This window comes from Grammomys surdaster, unplaced genomic scaffold (assembly GCF_004785775.1).
Source record: "Grammomys surdaster isolate TR1022 unplaced genomic scaffold, NIH_TR_1.0 125752, whole genome shotgun sequence".
NCBI classification, from domain to species: domain Eukaryota; kingdom Metazoa; phylum Chordata; class Mammalia; order Rodentia; family Muridae; genus Grammomys; species Grammomys surdaster.
Window position 1 is genome coordinate 2371358 of NW_021620584.1, and position 19072 is coordinate 2390429.

The 19072-nt window shown below is 40.0% G+C and overlaps 1 pseudogene; it reads right to left on the reverse strand.

Annotated features, from left to right (window-relative positions):
* Nucleotides 1-17509: 17509 nt before the first annotated feature.
* On the reverse strand, nt 17510-18307 carry LOC114639813 (annotated as a pseudogene).
* Nucleotides 18308-19072: the final 765 nt, after the last annotated feature.

Genomic DNA, 19072 nt, shown 5'->3' on the forward strand with positions numbered 1-19072 from the left:
TCCTTCTCAGAAAACTGCTGAGTATCTTGAACTTAAGGCTTGAGCTTGTTTTTGAGCAGCTTGGTGGGAACTCTCTGTGTCCAGTGTTCATTCTGTGGCAGTCTCTGTCATTTCTCCTCTGTGATTTCCTTTAGACTTCTTAGGATTCTTTCCTCTACTCCAGAGCTGCTTAGATCTTTTCCCTCTTTATTTTTGGCTTGGATAAAGTAGTAAAGGCTTGAATGTTGGAAAGAACCTGTTTGCATCAAGTCATTGTCTCTCAAGTGAAGTTTTTCCAGTTTGCCTATTACTTAGAGGCCAGAGCTACTAAAATGCCTGGACGGTCTTAGTGAACCCTCTGGCATGGGTGCTGAGGTAACAGGTGATGACTATGTAAATTTGGAATATGAAATACCACCTTCTTTCCCCCTCTATTTTAAATTTAAGTCATAATCCTAGATAAACTCCAGTAGATACTTTGCTTAAAAAAAACACCATCATCCACATCATCCAGAGTAGTAAGGATTTTCCACATTGATATTACATAAGAGAATAGAATTTATACTGGAGTGAACTTTCTTCAAGTATGGAGTGGGATGCAGATGAGGAGGGGTTTTCCTCGCCTGAGGGGCTGGAAAGATGGTTCAAGTGGTTAAGAGCACTGACTGCTCTTCCCTGAGGTCCTGAGTTCAATTCCCAGCAACCACATGGTGGCTCCCAACCACGTGTAATCGGATTTGATCCCCTCCTCTGGTGTGTCTGAAGACAGCTACAGTGTAGTCATAAATAAATCTAACAATGGTGCCGAAACCCGGGATATGAAGACTTTGGGGACCTCCAGACCCTTGCAGCTGCCAGGTCCAGCTGTTCCGACCAGGCAGGATGGACACAACTCCACCAGCCACTGCTACACCACACGACTTCATCTCTCAACCCCACACCTTTTTCTAACTTTTCTTTTTAATTAAACCAAAACAGGGAATTGCTGTGACTCTAGTGGACATCTGGAGGTTCCACGCTCACTAGCCTAGCCTAGAACTGGTAAGCTTCCCCATCTAACACTGGCCAGAGTCCACATGGTCCCAGGAAAGATTTCTTAAGCTCAGAGCCAACCCTGTCCTTCCCTGAATCTCATTCTAGGACGGCTCCCCTTGGATGAAACACTTCCTCTAGAGACAGTACCCAGGCCAGGCCTGGATTGACTGTTTTCTCTCAGGAGCACCGGCTCTGAGAGAACTAGCATAGTTCCCAGCATGTCTCTTCCAAGGGAAAGCCTTTCATGCCCTTCCCCCTCCTCCTCCATCATATGAAGGTCAACTGGAACCTTAGTTCCAGTGCCTTGCCTGAGAAGCAGCTGGTTCAATACCCGGCTTGCTCCCTCCCTCTTTGCCTCCTCTGCGGCCAGTCTGCCAGTTCGCCTGCTCCCTTCCCTCTGTGGTTCTTAGCTCTGCTCTGGGTCTACTCCTGGCCAGGGACCTCTCTGAGACTTTTTTCCCCATGTGCGTGGTCATCCGCGCAAAGGGCTTGGCTGCCCAAGCACGCAAGGGGGACTAGCTCCCTCCCCCTCTCTGCCTGGGACCTGTAAAGTGAACATTAGCAGTGCCTTCCGCCACAAAAACTAATGTTGCAGTGATACGAGGCATGCTTACTTTTCCTTATTGTGGCTGCCAGAGATGATGGGAAGGGACTTCCGGCAGCCAGCAGGAAGTTCCGCCCTGCAGCCACCGCTGCTGACTGCAGACCTGACCTGCCAGCAGCACCTGTGGCTCACAGCTCCAGCTCGCCAGCTGTACCATATGCCACTATTGCCAGCTTTCTTAGTCTGGTCCTAACCTGCCAAAATTACTTAAGACTCTTTCCTAACCTGCCTCGACTGCTATTAAATTGTATTCAGTTGCAACCAATCCTTATGGCTCTCAATCTTGTCAGAAATCTGCTAACAGTATTTTTTAAGTTTATGGCTGACAGAATTCCCAAAGCCTCTAACAGTTAACCCAAGATGGTTTCAGAAGACTTGGATGCTGGACTCCTAGAACATATAGCCTGGATTATATGTGAACAAACGCAACGGGATGTCCTGAGTCAAATGACTTGGCTAAATCAAGGTAAGTCATTTCTCATGTCACGCGTATCCATTCCACAGAAAAAAGCCCTGTGTCTTCTGCGCTTGGAAGCCAAACTGACTTCACCCAAGAGACTATGGAAACCACAGGAACTGTTGGCTAGTGGACTCTGTCATTTTAAAAAAATAATATATAACATGTAGATTGTTATTTACTCTTTCTCAGACTTCTGACTACATTGACAGCTAAGCTTTCACAGATATTATCTGTTACCTCATTACCTAAACTCAGTTGCCATCAATTAAATTCTTCATATTTACTCTTCTTACTATCCCACTGTCCTAAATCATCTGAGTTCCTATAAACTTGCTTAACTCTAATAAAATATTCCACTATACAATCCAACAAAGGCTCATCTTAAAGACTGCTCGTGTTGTTAACTCATGCTATTATCTCTTTTGTAAACTTATAAGCTACAAGAAACCCACTCAGATCTACCTCTCATGGATCAAATAGATGCCATCCAGATAAGTACATCTGCCTAAAGTTCCCACTTACTATCTACTACAAAGGGTGGGATCCCTCTGGGTTTCAAATGTACATCTTAGAAAATTTCTCTTTCTCCCAAATGTAATCTTATTCCCTACATCTTGTCAAGTCCAGACACATCCAAAACAGCTCTAGAGAAGCAACCTCCAGATGCTCCATCTCCTGTCACATGCACAGCTGCTTCTACTGGACCTGTTCCTTCTGACCTATCCTCAGATGGCTCCACAGACCCTGGACAGCAGAGCAGCCAACTCTCCTAAGACCGGACAAACATCCCCTGTATCCATTCTTCTAGGTTCCCCCTAAAGACACGCCACGCCCCCAATGCCAGCAGGAAGTAGCCAGATACCATGATGACCCTATTCCTGCTTTGCTGTCACTTCTAATTTTTCTTTTTTAATTAAACCAAAATGTGGGGATGTTAGTATTCTGTCTAAAATTCCACCTCCACAGTTACCTGGCAGCAGTTAGGTACGTTCCTCCCCACAGTTACCTGGCAACAGCCAGGTAGTCCTGCCCACTATAAAAGGGGCTGCCTGCCCCTTCCTCTCTCTCTTGCTCCTCTCTTGCCTCCTTACTCCCACACCTGCAGGTTGCCCTCTCCCCTCCCCCCTTCCCTTACCCCTCTCTCCACATGGTCATGGCCGGCCTCTACTCCTCTACTTCTCTACTCTTCCTTGCTCTCTCTCCTCTTACTCTTTTCCCTCCACCCTAAATAAACTTCCCCTCATGGAACTGTCTGGTCTGCTGTGGTCTGTTCCAAGTTAAGCACGATAAATCTAACACTTAGCAAGTACATTTCCTATATTATTTATATAATTGTATCTTGGCAACCATCCCACATGGAGATTGCTATTGTTATCCCCCAACATTTATAGGTAAAGAATAGATTAAAAATGTTAAGGTATCATCCCAAATGTCATTTACTATCAACTAAACTCATTCTGAGATCTTTAGATACAGTAAAGTTCTAGAGTCTGAAACAAGTAACAACCTCCCCCATCCAGCAAGACCACACAGCAGATTGCCATGAAAGAACATAAGTAGGAACACAGGCATAAGTAAGCAAAACACTCAGCTACTCTTACGATTGCTCCTTTCTTGCAACCCTGAGCCCACAGAGCACATAAGGAAGGTTGGGGGAAAAATTGTCTTCCAAACACTTTAAACTCAAAAAAGAGTCACAAATTGCCCAAAGGAAACCTGACATCTAAGAGGTTTCATCTTCTTCCCAACACTACAATTCATTTGCATTTCAAAGGGCTCAAATATCCTGCTGACCTGGGCCATCATTTAGAGAAAATTAACTGCCTCCCTCTGAGTAGTCTAATGCAACCAAGGGCTGCCCCTCTCTCAACCCAGGCAGAGAAAGCTGTCCTGAAACAGCCACCTGCTGTGGGAAGACTGGATCAGAGACAGAGGTTTGGGGAGTGGCATTCTATATGTGTTGGAGTAGGAGTAGGGTGTTTCAGTGTTCAAATTTCTGGAAGAGCATCTCTGGTTGTAAAATAATGTTTACTCTAAACAGATTAGTCACTTCCCTGAACATGCTGTTATTGAGTCAGTCATGAGAGCATCAGACAGGATCCAAGAAGAGCTTTTTGGGAAGGGCACATATCTCTCAGAGGTCACATTTACACTGAGAGACACAGAATGCTGAAGTTCTCTATCTTAAGTTAAAATGCAGTGATTCTTTGATACACACATTTTACTCTATCTCCTTCTTTTAGATAAAGAAGTGTAGGAAAGGACCTCCTTTTTTGCTTTAACAATAAAGAGCTTTTATTAGCCAGATGAGATATTGGTTTAATTCTCAATAGGGCCTTAATGATCTAATGCATGGAAAGGAATGTTGTATACATATTTAAAGGAGTGGCTTAGTTGGTAAAGTGTCTGCCTTGCAAGGGTGCATTATGTTAATTGAAGATGATAGAAATCAGAACAGTAGTTACTTTTTGAGTGCTAATATTGAAAAGGAAGACTTTGGGGTGTAGGTCATGTTCTATGTTTTGAAACATTGTCATAGCTGTGCTGTAGGGCTCAGTGTATCTTACCTAGTTTTTTCCTTGGGAAGAACTGGTGGGGATCCTTAGTCCATTAAGGTGGAAAAGTAATTGTTGATGGAACGCAAAGCAGCCGTTCACACTGCACCCACCATCAGAAAGCAGCAAATGACCATTAGTGCTGATGTTATTTTCTCTTTCACTGAGTCAAGCACCCCATCCCATGGAATGGTGCTACCCACAGTTAAGAAAGATCTTCCTACCTTAGTTAAGCTACCCTAGACAATCCCTCACATGCATGGCCAGAGGCTAGGCTAATGTAGGCAATCTATCACAGGTGAGTATAAGTATGTTTATTTCAATGTTGTTCTGCCAAGGAACTAGAAATAAGCTAATGCTGTAAGACTCCTCTCCCCACCCCCCCACCCCCCCGACCCCATGAACCACAGGAAGCCAGAGATCAGTGCAAAAGCAAGAGGAATTTATTTTTTCAGCATGCTGTGGTTATCCTGCATCCAAAAGGAGAGGCGATGACCCTAGGCAGCCTGGATGGCCAGTTTTTATACAGTTTTCAGGAATTTGAACTACCACTGTACACCATAAGGAATATCCCACATATTTCTTGGTTTACTAGACACAAGAACCGCAAGTTTAGGCAGCCCTTAATAGTGGTCTTCACCTTGGCTGTAGTCTAGAGTTACCTCAGGTACTTTGTGCCTTGATTTCCTGTGTACAGAAGATAGTGAGTGGCCTTTATCAAGAGCAGAAGTTCTCAACTTGTAGGTTGTGATCCATTTGGGGGCATCAAATGACAGGGGCATCACCTTTCATTTATATCCTGCATATCAGATATTTACATTGCAATTCATATCAGTAGTAAAAATAGATTTTATGAAGGAAGAACAAAAATAATTTTGTGACTGGGGTTCATCACAATGTGAAGAACTATATTAAAAGTTTCTAGCATTAGGAAGATTGAGAACCACTGATCTAGAGAGAAGACTTCGAAACGGAGACAAGAGAATTCATGCCAAGGGGAGTGGAGAATAGTCAACTACCACTCATAGAATGGCAGCTAACTCAAGAATTGCAAAGGTTATTCTTTGGGTCAGCTTCCATAATTATTAGAGATCTTTAGAAAATGACACTACAATTGTCATCTTTAGCAAATGAAAATACAAAAAGTTGAGCTTAACTTGAATACCCTGTAAGCAATGAGTATTTTTATCTCAAGCATGCCTTCTATGTAATCTAGAACACAATTATTCTTTAAAATATTGTTCACCTAAAGTTCAAATTAGCTGAGCAGTCTACATATTATCTAGCAACTTTATCTAAATTTTCATCATCTGAGAAGATGAAATAAAGTAACCTCCTAAGAGTGAACCTTCTTGTTGGCTCCAGTTCCATTTCACTTACTTCTCCCTTAGAAACAGAACTATTATGTTTAGCCATGCATAAAGCTCTACAGTTAGTGGCTGTATTTCCTAATCTTCCTTGCAGGAAGGGAAAGTTATGGAGTGTCTATCTGATAAAGATGTAGGAGAAAGAATAGAGAATAAGATCTAAGACCTTACCATGAGGTTTTTCTCCTCTACCCTATTTCTTGACAGGTCAGTGGGATTGCTGGAATTTGAACTACCACTGTACACCATAAGGAATATCCCACATATTTCTTGGTTTACTAGACACAAGAACTGCAAGTTTAGGCAGCCCTTAATAGTGGTCTTCACCTTGGCTGTAGTCTAGAATGCCCTGCTAATATCTTGAATGATTAAATGAGGTGTTTTGGGTGGCCATAGTTTTAAAGTTCTGTCCAGTTGCACTGTATGACCAAAGTAGAGAACAACTGGCTTTTGTTTTATGTGCTGGTGTGTGTAGACCAGAGTCCAAAGTTGGTGTCTTCCTCAACCACTTTCTACCTTATTTTTTAAGACAGACTCTCACAGAACTTGTAGTTAAGCTAGACTGCCTTGCCACTGAGCCCCTTTGATCCTGTTGTCTCTAACTCCCTCCTTTATGGCTAGGGATCACAGTCCTGTGCCACCTTATCTGGCTTTTATTTGAGTGCTGGGAATATCAACTGAGGTCCTCATATTTGCAGAGCAAAGACTTTACACATAGAACAATCCAAGAATAATTAAGTTCTCATCAGTTCTTCCCAAATATATCCAGTGAATGTTAAAACTTCACTTGGCATTTGGTTGTTTCCTAAGCATTGCAAGTGACTTGTGATTATTTTAGTTCATCTAAGAAATACTACTATGACCTGGTCATGAGCATCTGAACTACTTGGAATAATATCTTTTTTAAAAAATAAAAAAGCCTTGCCAAGTTTTATTAAGCTATATTTTACATATCATAAAATTTGCCTATTCCAAGTTTATGACTCAATGCTATTTATTAACTTGGTGATTAGTAACATAAATCAGATTTAGAACAGTTAGGACTTCCCCAGTAAGATCCTTCACACCCATGCACAGCTCTGAATCCATGACTTTCTCCCAACCCCTAACCTTGGCAGGCACAAATTGACTTTCTGTCTCTGTGAATTAGTTTGTTCTAGATATTGTATGTGCATGGATTCAAACACTCTTTGATTTCGGGTCTGGCTTCTTTATCTAGTGATGTTTTGGAGGTTTACCTTTGACGTATCACATACCAGGAGTTCAATTCCTCTTTTTCTGAGTAGTATGTGGAGAAAGGGGGGTTATGAAAACCCAGAACTCATTGTGGGTTTCACCCCTGAGATTCTGCTTCAGTTGAATTATTCAGTTTGATACAGAATAAAGGGGCAAATCCATAGCTAGATGCATTAAAAATTGGTAAAAAGGCAAAATTTACTAGGAGTTCAAATCCAAGCACTGTCAATTATTTTATATGGGGCCATGTAAAATCAGATACTCTCTCTGCTCCCATTTTCCTATTTGTAACATGTGGGCATAAGAATATGATCACTCCTAAAAACATAAGGATATATTACCAGATGACTCAGCCTTTCTACTTAAAGCAGGAACATGAATGGCCACTTACACACCCACACTCAGAATTACTCTCAACAGCCCAAAGTGTGGCATATACATAGAACAGAATAGAATTCATTCTTGAAAGGAAATAAAATTTGACACTTTTACAACATAAATAAACTCTGAAATGAGCAAGTCAACAGGGCAACAGGCCATCTAAATGGCAAATAAGCAAATTCATAGAGACAGAGAGGAGAATGACAGTTAGCAGTGGCTATTAGAGAAGGAAATATGGGCATGGGGTTGTCATTTAATATACAATGTCAAACTGAAAAGATGAGAAACATTTGTGATGGTTGATGTGTATTGTATAGGATTGTGAATGTACTTTATGTCACTGGCATGTACATTAAAATAGTAAATTTATGTTACGCTTTTGTATATTTAGCATTAAAAATGAAAAATACTGTTTATTGTGGTGGTTGGTCTTAACTAGCAACCTGATAGGATTTAGAATTACCTAAGAAACATACCTCTGGCCATACCTATGATGTCATTTCTAAAGAAGATTAACTGCAGTGTGAGCACCTGCCCTTTAACAGTGCCTTCCAATGGATCATTCAAATACAAAAAGATGAGAGAAGACTGTGTCTACTCCTGCCTTTACCTCTTCACTGTGAGTGTTTCTATACTACTGAGGTCCTCTGCTGACTGCAATCTTAGCTTCTTCAGTCTTCCAGAATGAACTCAACAGCAGCTTAAAATTCTACATGGAGCTTCCATGCTTTGGGCACTGAGTTGAGATGCTGATGCATCAAAGTTCTTGGCCTGAACAGCTACTAAGTTTCCTGCCTCTCCAGTGTTTGTTAGACAGCCATTGTTAGATTACTCAGCCTCACTGCATAAAATCCAATGTAAGCTCTCTGAATACTATATATACACACATACACATGAGGAGACATTTATGTATGTAGACAAGTATATGCACTTCATTAATTATGTTCTTGTAGACAATCTAAATAATAAAATCTACCTTTACTGTTGCTGTAAAATATAAACAAGCCAATAGTTAGTGAAATGCTGAAGTACTCCCTGAACACAATAATTATGTCATAAATGATATGCACTTCATAAACAAAGACCTCACATATTCAAAAAATAGTAACAGCTGATCTTCTCTTGCTATATTTCCCTATTCAAGTGAAAGAACAGCTTTCTGGAGTAAGATAGTATTTGTTCTCAACTCAGGCAAAATTAATGCATATTAAATAATAATTATTTCATCCTAGCAGAGGTGTGTCTGTGTGGCATCCATAATCTTATATGTTAAATGAAAAGACAACTCTGTGATTTACTCTGTGTAGCTACTGATACCATATACCTGAAAAGAAGCAGCATAAGGAGGGGGGATTTTTTTTAGCCAATGATTCCAATGTATAAGTCTGTTGTAGTGGAGAAAGTATGGCAGTGGATGGCTCCATGGTGGTAGACACATGTAGCTGGAACACTTTACTTTTTCACTTCTAGGTGGTATGGGAAGCAGGTTCAATAGATCAACCTCAAAGCCTTCCTCCCAGTAACCTAATTGCTCTTGTTATACATTACCTCCCAAAGCTAGCAGTTGAGGACATCCCAAAGCAAAGCCATTTGCTGCTGGTAGAAGATACAAAGATCCAGTAGGTCACTGGATAGAGAAAGAGGGGTAAGAAAACCACTTATTCAAAACCTTCAAAATAAATAAAATTATGTTATGGACTCAATATGTAATGTCCTCACAGATTTATCTATTAGGCATTTGTTTCTCAGAAAACAATACTCCTTTGAGAGGTCAGGAAATGTTAGGGTGTGGGCTTTAGCTGAGGAAACTGTGTCACTTAGAAATAGATGGATCCTTGAAGTATCCAAAGGCTGTATCGCATCACAAGTTCTTCCTTCTCTTCTTTTCTTTCCTCTCTCCTTCTCTTTTACCCCCTCCCTTTTCTCTCTTGCTTTCTTCTTTCAAACTACCATGAGATTGAGAACCTCATTGGTGACTCTCTGAAACCATGGACCAAATTAAAGAGATATTTCTTTTCAAGTTGTTTATCTCAGCTATTTGACAATAGCAAAGCAAAATTAATCTATAAGGCAAATCGTTCATTCAACATGGCACTTGGAAATGATTTTCCAATGTTGAAAAGTTTAGAGACATCAGTATCACTCAGTTTTACCACAGTTTGTAGGTAAACAAACTGGTCCACCTGGACCTCCCAGCCTCCCACTTCCCATGCCTTCCTTACTGTTTTCTAACTACTGTTCATTTTCCTTTGGTTCAGTGTCTAAAGATCCCTGTGACCCTATCCTAGGTTCCATTCCTTGGTCCCAATGTCAGTGATAATAATCATTTTCTGTCTCGATTAATGATCCAGTGCCCTGGACCCAGCTTTGCTGTAACGTACTCAGAATGGAAATGTTTCCACAGTATTCACCTGAATAATTGAGTGTTCATTGCTGGTAAGAGGAACAATGACATAGTTACTTGTTGGGAGAAGAGCAATTATGCACCCTGCATTGTTTGGAAGAGGACTGATTGTATGTGCCACTGCTTGAGAGAGGGACAATTGAGCATGAAATTATTTCGAAGAGAAATAATTAGATATCTCATTATTTAGGGATGGGCCTATTTACTATGCCATTCCTAAGGAGAGGAACATTTTTAAGTCAAACTTTCATGATTTAGCACACTCTTTAATGTAAGAGTTATTTCTCAAATTATTTAGAACAGAGAATGTCTTTACCTAGAAAATCAATATCTATAATTCTTGTAGTATTTTCATATAGTATACTGACTTCAAAGTATGTTTAATGTCCTTTATGTTTGCAGTACAGTTGGGTGTACTATCCATTTATGCTGTGCTATCAGTGAAGGGATGCATTCCCCAACTTAGATCTTGACAGTAAGAGAGTGCTTTATTACCTTAGCTAGAAAATGTTTCCACCACTTCCACTGTCCATGTCAATCATAGTCTTTTAATGTGGAAAGATAAGCTTCTTTCAGCAAGCCTTTAACTCACAGGTATACTGCAGACATGAAAATTAACTATGTGTATTGGCACAGAAGAATATATCTCTATTAGACTAGGCATTCCTCAGGTTATCTCATATGGAGTGTTGACTTAAATAGTTTGTGTCTATAACTCCGCAATAAATCTCAGGTTAAATCATACAGCTTCATTGCTTTGTATAATGTCTCTAAAGATTAAACCATGCCATCTGTTCAGCCAATGGAACATGGCTTCAAAATGTTCCTTTCCATGGAACTGTCTGTCTCAACCCAGGTGCTAAGATAAATTTCCGACAGCAACACCATCCTTCAGAGAAAATTTTAAAGAAATCCTTGTATATTTTCTCTCTCCATTTAACATCTGTAGCAGATTCCAAAATCAGCCACCAGTTAACCTCCCTGTATTCAGTTTGTGGTAACTGACCTCCATCTCATTCCTTCTGAGCTTTGTCACATAAAAACTAACCAACTGAACAAAAGCACATACTAAATTGATCTGGGGATGAGGATTGCAAAAAAAAAGTTTGTGTTTTGAAGTTTACATTGTACATTCCTAAAATTTCTGTTACTTACATAATGAAACCTGGCTTGCAGTGCTAAATAACAAGACAATTCTCAGTGGCCTGAATTGCTCCAACTGGCAGACTGGAAATTTACTTAACTTCAGGTTTTTAAGTTCTGATTGCACCTATGCCTGGTCAATCGTTCACCATCAACAAGCCCATGAGAAAGGCCCCCAAATATCAGTCAAACTGACCTAAATTGAAAGAATGAGTTAGCCACAGAGTTAGAAGAAAGCTAAACAGCCATTATCTTAAACTAACATATTCTGAAGTAGATTAATTTTTACTCAGTAAAATATAAAGGAAGAAATTGAACACAAAAATGGAATGCTGCCCCCACAACAATCCAAAAGAAGTACACCAACATTGGGACCAGGGAATTGAGCCTAGGGCAGGGCCCAGGGGGAATCTGTAGGCAATGATGACTGCAGATGCACTGAACCAACCCACCATCTGTAGTAAGCTGAGTGATACTGATGTCTCTAAACTTTTCAACATTGGAAAATCATTTCCAAGTGTCATGTTGAATGAACCATTTGCCTTATAGATCAATTTTGCTTTGTTATTGTCAAATAGCTGAGATAAACAACTTGAAAAGGAATAATCTCTTTAATTTGGTTCATGGTTTCAGAGAGTCACCAATGAGGTTCTCTATCTCGTCGTGGTCTGAAAGAAGAGAACAAGAGCAAGAGAAGGGGGGCAAGAGGGGGAGGGAAAAGGAGAGAAGGGGGAGAGAAAGAGAGGGAGAGGGAAAGAGAGAGGATGACAGAGGGAGAGGAAGAGAGGGAGAGAGAGAAAGAGAGAGGGGGAGAGAGAGAGAGAGAGAGAGAGAGAGGGAGAGAGAGAGAGAGAGAGAGAGAGAGAGAGAGAGAGAGAGAGAGAACCAGACAGACTTACAGACAGAGACACAGAGAAAAGGATGGATGGAGGGAGTGGGGAAAGAGGAGTGGAAGAGGGGCAGGAAAGAAGAGGATGAGAAGGAAGAGCCTGGGATGACATACAACATTTGAGGACTTCAAGGATCCCTGTCTAAGTGGCAGTTTTCTCGGCTAGAATCCATGGCCTAAAGTTCTCTGACCTCCCAAAGTAGCATTGTCTGAGGACCAAATCACTGATACATTAATCTGTGAGAATATTTTATATTGAATCCATAACAGCTTATATAGATACTTGTGATTAAATGTGAAGAGGGAGAAAATTTTCTTGAAGTCACAAGCAACATTTAGAAGGAAAAGAGAAGTGAGACTGTCAAGTGGAAACATAAATTTATTCCTTTTTATAAAAGGTGCTTGTTTATTTCTAAAACTATTTTAAGCATTTGAATGATTTTTTTTCTGGATGTATACAATGTATATCCTTGGTTGCTGTGACGGTTAAAAGACAGTGTTGAATTCCTTGAAGTTGGAGTTACAGATAGTTGTCAACTACCATATGGGTGCTAAGAATGTAATCCAGATTCTCTGCAAGATCAAGAAGTGATGCTAACCACTGGGCCACCTCTTAAGCCACATACATTATTTCTTAATTCTAGATCTTGCACCAGTAAAAAATTCTCAGAATAACAACCCCAAAATTCTGTTACATCAATTATGTGGCCCTCAGGTATTTTATAAGATCTCTGAAAGACTTACTCAACTGTCTATTAGACTTTCTTACATAGAGGAAAAAGCTCATAAAAATCTTAAAGTGGGGACTGGAGAGATTGCTCAGTGGTTATGAGCAGTAGAGAGAGTCAAGTCTGCTCTTCAACTGGTTCTAGGTTCAAGTCCCAAGGTCCATACAGCATCTTACAACCCTATGTAACTCCAGTCTTGAAATATCTGACCTCCTCTTCTGGTCTCCAGAAGGGCACCAGATATACATGTTGTACATAGACATGCATGCAGATGAAACACATAAAATGTGTTTGTGTGTGTGTGGGGGGATGGTTACAATGGTTGTCCCACAGTAGAAACAAGTTCTTATGAAATTGAATGTATCCATAACTAAATACACAGAAAGTTTATGAAGTGTGGAGGAACTTGTATTATTAGTAAGATAGCCACATATTTTAACTGGATTTCCCTGCTTTTGTTCGAATTGCAAAAAGACTTTGGTATCTCCAACTTCAAAGAAGCACAAATCTCGTGGAAAACAGTACTCAGATATTAGAACTAGAGGTATTTCTTATGATGGGGGTATGTTTTCTTAAAATCCAGAATAACAGACTACAGAAAATCATGGACTGTGTCCTTCCTTGTCTTGCCATGAATTATTGAGTGTTTCATGTCTCAGATACCTCTTTTTAAGTTCAAAGTCTCCTGAGAAGATTGCCCAAGTTCAAAGAACCACAGTCAAGAGTCTCATACAAATCTGGGCCCAGTGTAGATTAGTAAATTCCAGACTTTAGTCTAGATGCCATTATTAGATGATATATTTACAAGTTTTAGAATTTGAGTAAGAAGCATATTCTCCATGTAGCAAAATATAAAGAGTTTTTTAGCAGACACATTGTGGTACATTGCAGACATGATCAAAGAGACTTCCTAAAACAACTTATAAACAGGGTCATGCCTTCTCTTGAAGCTTGCCATCATTCTAACAGGTCTAGGCTAGCTCCCATGTGAAGAAAGCTGAGCTGGCTTTTCTAAATATAGTCATCTCTATTTGCACCCAGCCAGCAAACTATCAGATGTCTGAATGAAGCGTTTCAGATGAGTTAGATTTCATCAACAAACCAATGCTAAATAACCAAACAATGGAACAAACACGTAGAAACCCAGTTAAGATTCTCTAAGTCCATCTACACCAGAAGATCATGTACCAGAAATGTAAATTTTTTAAAAATGGCATACTTCTAATAAGCTTTTATTAACTACCTTGTCAGACAGGTACTAGGAAACCATTGGTGTCAATTATATATATTCTGATTTGGAAACCTTTAAGTTTGTAAGTTACATCTGCCATCTATAGTGGGGTGTGTGTGTGTCTTCCACTAAAAAATAACCTTCCTTCTTTACTTACTCTGGAGAAAATAAAAATATTCCCCTTTCTCAATCTAAACCATAAATTCCTTTGAGAGGAAAAGTAGTAGAGTGATTAATATGAGCTACTATATAAATAATAGCTCATATTTTGGAGTCAGACTATGTGAGTCCAAATCTCAACATCACAACTACAATTACAAAACCTAGGGGTTACTTATCTCTTTGTGATCAATGTCATAAAATATGAATAAGATATGGATAGCACTCACCTTTAGGGAGAATAATGCAAGTCACCACATGTTACCTGCTTAATCTAGTGCCTGGCATATATTCAGAGCAAATGACAAGTGATTGTGATTGATTCTGGTGATCTTGATGCCTAAGATGTCTCATTGTGGAACACTTCTCATTGCCTATCCATTTATTGATAACATATATAAGTAATCATTAATAAAAGATATGAGAAATGCCAGAACATTAATTAGACCATGAAGCAGTCAAGCAATGATATAATTTCATAAAGTTGCCAGTATAAGAATTTTTAAAGACTTTTCTTCAGAGGACCTGGGGATATTCTTCAGCCTTATGTCAGCCAGAAGTGCAACATGCCTAGGATGTTCTAATTAAATCAGCTTTTCTGCACAGAGAAAACAAGTCACGCATGTACCAGCTCAGAGACTGGCCACAAAGACAAGAGTGGGTCCCTTGTATCCACTTCCCACATGGCCTGTGAGCTCTACTCTTTCAATCACATGTGATTTCATCAGGTAATCCTACAGGAGTGTGAGAAAGATGCAGAAAGACATACAGGAAAAACAACAACCAGCAGTGGTTGGGGGGGGGGGGGATAGATGCAGTAGTGAGCAAGGAAACAGCAAGAATTGCTTGACAAGCACTAAAAACTAGGGATAGGCAAGGAAGGCTCCCCTTCTAGAACCTCCAGAGAAAGGAAGACTAGTCTTCCCTACAACTTGACTTCAGACAGTGAGACTATGATCTATAAAACAAGAACATGGTTTCCATCCATCTGATTGGTAGTAGTTCATGCAGGCAGCCACAGGGAACCAGTTTAGTCACAGTGAAGAACATTCACGAAGAGTGACCTGGGAAAAAGAATTCCAGGGCAGGAAATAGAAGTGTGTCAGGCATGTCCTAGTGTTGCCAGAACAAAGTCAGCAAAGAGAGCTGCAAAAAGTTCAGATTTAGAGAGGAGCACAAGGGACCAGGTCATTCTGGATATGGTCATCTTATAGGTCTGGGCTTTTACTTAGAGTGAAAAGGAGGATGCTTACTTTTAAAGAACCCAGGAGTTTTCAAATCTGATTTATCATGTTATATTCCTGCCAGCCACAACAGCATATGAGTTCCAGTGCATTCCTGTGTCTGGGCACACACAGTGTGGTCAACATTTTGGATTTGGGACATTGTTGAGTATTTAATGGAATTTTCATTGGGTTTTAATTTCCCTTCTCTTCATCACTAGCAGGGTTGAGAATATTTTCAGTGTCTTTTGGGTATTCATTCATCTTGTCTTAAGGAATATCTTTTCAAAAATTAATCAATTTTACTTTTATAGGTATGCAAAAACCACATAATAAATAGCATGTTATTAATGTGTAGTTTGGTAAGTTGTAACAACTATGAAATTATCACAATCTTCCATCAAAAGATTTCCTTCTAATCATGTTTGATTTGTTCTGCCAGGCATTTAAGTTAGTAGGTTACTACTTGGTCTTGTTGAGGTTTGTTTTGAAGCTAGGCTTCAAAACATCTCAGCTACTTTGCCCCAACTCTTGTTGTTTCAGAACACCTGTGTTCAATAATGACTCTCCTGTTCAAGCAGATCAGAACCTTCATGTTTCTATCTCCATATAGGAGCTGGAGGTTATGTGTCCTTATGTTTCTTTATATAATCTAGTTATTCATGTGGTATGCATTTGTTTGTAATGAAATGTGGCATTCTGCCATAGGCTCAAGGAAACCTGTGTGAAGCTTGTTGGATATCTGCCTAGTCACAACCCTTTCTTTCCTGGGTCTCTGCTCTATAATTTTCATATATTTGAAATACTCAGACCATGTTCTTTTTAAATTATTTAATTAACTAATTAATTTTTATCAAATATTGCATCCCATCCGCAGTTTCTCCCTCCACCTCTCCTTCCAGTGCCTCTCTGACACTTCTCCTCTCCCCTAGCTCTATTTCTCCTTTATTTTGCTTTAGTAAAGTGCAGACCACCCAGGGATATAAACCGAAAATGGCATAGCAAGGTACAATAAACTAGGTCTGTTCTTTGATTTAACTTAGCAAGAGTGCCAGGCTTTTTCAAGATCCTGAATGAACCAGTATCTAAGATTTAGAACTACCACTTAGCTCCTTCTTTTCTTGAAACATGGCCTCACTTTGTAGCCTGGGTTAACCTGAGACTTACCATATACTTTAAGCTTGCCTCAAACTTATGGTAATCCTCCTGCCTTAGGCTTCCAGCTAGTAGATTTAAAAGTATGGGCCATCATAACTGTCATCAGGTTTCAATAACTGAATCATCATTACCTGCTGTCTATGTCCTGGAAATTAATTTTATCCATACGTTTATTTAATTTTCTAGCTAATTGGAGCAGGAAGCTAGTCTACTCCCAGCTAATCTACCATTGCTAGACTTAAAATTGTTCTTTAAGAATATTTTTAAAATAGTTAAATATTTCTTTTTTTAAGAAAACAATTCTAGTAAGAAAAGCTTTCAGTGTAACAGAAACAAAGCAAATGGAAATATAACAAAACAATGCATGTGATATATGACCCACTATATAAAGACAATGGAAAAAGCAGAATGGAAAAGCATGCAAGTCAAACATGGTGGTACACACATTTCAACGCTCAGGAGACTGAAGCAGGAGGATCCTCTGAGTTTAAGGCAACCCAAGTTACAAAGTGAGTGCCTGGCTCAAAATAAAACAAACAAAAAAATAAACAAAGTACAAGAGAGGTAATTAAGCAGGACCTGTTCAAGAAAAATCTTAGCTGCTCTTAATCAAGTTAAAGTACATAAAGCTCAGCCAAGTGCAGCACAAAGCTCAATATAACTACCCAATTCCAAGCACCAGGTGCCACTATATTCTTCAGGGCACCAACACTGGGTGCTAGGCACCCAGAACCTGTATCCCCACAAGCCCAAGCTTGTTCCTACCAGCTGTAATGGCCAAGAGGGTAGGATGACAGACCCCAGCAGACCTTGGGAACACAAAGAGATACGCCTCATTCCTGGCTGCAGCTATTGAGGGGTCCCTGGAAGCCTGGCAGTGACCTCGGCTGTGGCTACAGGAACGGCTGCAGTGGCGCCTGTTCCGGAGGTAGACCTAGACCGCCTCTGTCATAGATTTCAGGAGTGTGACCTGATATTTTGGGTTCTTGATCCAGGCCTCCTGCTCAGGTGCTCCTCTTGCTCTCTCTTCTCAATTTATCCTGACTTCTCTTTTCCTGCTTTTCAGTCACAGTTTTCCTCAACTGATCAAGCTCCTCTCAGATCCGAATGAACCCCAAGTGGAACTTACCCCCGAAGTGGTCTGCAAGACGATGGTCATTGCCATGGAGACCAAGGTAAGCTGAACAAACATCACAGACACGGAGTTTTTGCTGTTGAAAACTGGATGGAGTTTCTATATTCTCCCTCTGCTTCTTTTTTCTTTGCACAAGTTTTCTCCACTTCCACAAGAATCTTCTGGGATTCATCCACATTTCCTTAAGCTCCTAGATGCTCAGCTTTAGCAAGAAATTTTCCTATTTCTTCATTTAACTCATGTACTTTTTCTGCCTTGGCAGAAACTTCTGCATTGATCTCCTCCTGTGTTTCTGCCAGCCATTTCTTGGCAAGTTTCTCTGATCACACTCTGCAGTGAAGGGCTCTAAGTGATTCATAGCATCTAATTCAAAACACAGATCTCTTTCTTTACTTGCAATTTCATAATCTGATCAAAGGGCCAAGTCGTAGATTTTGGTACATTCTTCTAAATCCATTTGTGTCCCAGCAAGAATGTCATGGGGGCAGCAGTCCAGAAGGTGACTCTTACAGACACAGTCATCTGTAAATTTGACCCTCTGTCTGAGTCTGGTTTCATCTCCATCCTGAGCTGTGCCCATGAGCTTCAAGCAGGGCCTGCACCTGTGCCTGGGCGGACATGGTGGCCAGTGAAGATGACCAGGAAGCTCCTCACAACTCCCCAGCAGAAGGAGCAGACAGTGACCAACAGTGAAGCTTTGGTCTGCTTCTAGTTAAATATTTCTAATAGTTATTGTTCTCTTCTGGCCAATAAGTTTTCCATTAAGGTTGGTGCTGTATCTCTTGATGCATATTTCCACTTAGGTACAATAGATTCCTGGGTGACTGGAAGATGGTTTCAGACACATTGTCCCAGATGTGGAGTCAGACATTATCACCAGAAAACCCTGTTATTTTATATTGATAAATATTATTGCAGAACAATCCTGTGGTTGCTAGGGGACCTCACTGATGCATAATTGGTCATTGTATCTAGACTCTACTAGTTGGTCAGTGGGTAAGGCTAGGAAATGTGATATTATTTTGAGTTAAGAAATGTATTTAAATTTTACTTTGGAATGAGTCCTAAGTTCCGTTCAGATTTTCACATAACCTCTTTAATATTCCTTTCACAAATACCAACTGTTCTTGTGAACATACAAGAATATGTACTTTTCAATGAGGTAAGTACTCATCTATTCACCTCACAGTGGTGATGTAAAACCCTTAGTGTCACCAACCAAGATTAATGTTGACATATAACACTAAATTAGTGTTAAATGCTGCAGGTGTTTAAGATTGATTGAAACATATCTTGATCTACAGTGTTCATCCCATTGGAGATGTAGTTCAATTACTGTGTTTTGAGATTATTTGAATAGTTGTATACTTGTTTGGGCCGAAACT